The following is a 1967-nucleotide window of genomic DNA, read 5'->3' on the forward strand; positions in this document are numbered from 1 at the left end:
GTCTAAAACAAAGACTTTTAATGAAGGACAAAAAGTTCAAACGATATTTTTAAAACCCTGCACACTTTTAATATATTATAGATTATAGATTATCGATAGATATAGATTATTGATTATGGATATAGATATAGATTATAGATATGAGGAAGATGCGGATCCGAAGCTTTTTAATGTTTAAAATATATCTTTCTCCCACCATATATTTTAAGATCCTAAATTATTAATTCTCATAATACCCATTATCATATATTTTCTTGTAGCATATATTTTAAGATTTCTTAATTATTAATTCTTCTCATACTTCTTACCATATATTTTAAAGTTTTTAAATTACTAAAATATAATATATTTATTTAATTCTACACGTATTTTATTAAAATCAAAGTTTCAATGTTGATTGATAGTTAAACAAAAGAAAGCAAGCAACTCATTAGGAAGATGGACAACAAAGCTGCTATCACTTCCTTTATTAAATAAAAAATAAGAAACAAAAAATATAATTGTAATAAGTCACTTCTGATTCTCTTGCCCATCCATTTTTCCTTCAAAGACAATATGTTGTTCAAGAGAAGACAATAGAAGCACTTTCACAATTTAAAAATAACAATAATTAAAAAATAAAACATAATCTCAAATAGGATGATTTCTTGATTTATTATTATCAACAAAAGTGGTCTTCAGACATAAAATTTTAATTAAATAAAAGTCAAATAAGAGTTGTTGTTACTCCTTAGCTATGATGCGTCAAACTCACATCAAGCTAAATCACTGATTATGACAACTGTTTTACTATCTTGTGATGAAGCAACTTGTGAGTTCCTAATATTTTAGGATCAATTTTGAATGTAAATTCACCTGACTAAAAGACTCCTCGACTTACTTTTTTGTGGAAAAAAAAAAACTCAAGACTTAAGTTTGCAATTTTATACCTCACTTCTTGATTAGTACATCGGTAACTTGTCTTTCTAACACACTTACTTGTGCTACAATGAAATTTCAAACTTTAAATTTAGCATCTTGTTAATCCACTTTCAGAGAATCAAGAAAATCAGACTGCAAGACATAACACAAATTTTAATAGTAATATTGAAGATAAAGGATGTGGCTATATAAAACAAACATGTCGTTAAGTATTCAGCAAAAACAATTAAACTAAGTGAAAAGTTGAAAGCTAACCTCAAACAAGTACTATGAAAGCATCCTCTAACCAAAAAAAAGGAAAAAGAAAGAGAAACTAGTCAATACAAATTTGATACAAAATAACGAAGAACTAACGTGGGTTACATGTTTATAACTTTAGTTTTATACAATATATTTAGGAGTCCTTAATAGTAGGAATCATGTAACAAAAAACTTTCCATAAACTTAAAAATTCACATAAAACTTATTTGAGGAAAAAAAATCAACAGTAAAATACCAAATAATATATAATAATTTCCCAGTTATTCTATTGTATATTCTTTCCTTTTAAACCTAAGCTAATTAGACTTCCTATTTAATAGAAATAGTAAAAATAGTACTAAAGTTTGTCCTAAAAATATTCTCGGCACTTAATTATTGTAAGTTTTTTTTGGAAAAGAAATTTAAAAACTGAAAGGTATTCTAATTATAGTGTATAATTTGAATAAGTAAAGAATTTATATAGAAGTTTTAATCAATTAAAAACTCTTTAAATATTTCAACTAATAATTGAAGGAACGAGGTAAAAGAAGATTTTGTCTACTGTGGAGTCTTTTAATGAAGGACAAAAATTTCAAATCACTTCTCTAAGGGTCTTCACACTTTTAATATATTATAGATAGATATATATATTTAATTATTTTTTAACTTTTAAATATTAGAAAAAACTAGTGAAAAGACGATTTTATCTAAAGCAAAGACTTTTCATGAAGGGTAAAAAGTTTAAACAACATATATATATATATATATATATATATATATATATATATATATATATATATATATAT

Source organism: Capsicum annuum, chromosome 3, assembly GCF_002878395.1.
Source record: "Capsicum annuum cultivar UCD-10X-F1 chromosome 3, UCD10Xv1.1, whole genome shotgun sequence".
Classification (NCBI taxonomy): domain Eukaryota; kingdom Viridiplantae; phylum Streptophyta; class Magnoliopsida; order Solanales; family Solanaceae; genus Capsicum; species Capsicum annuum.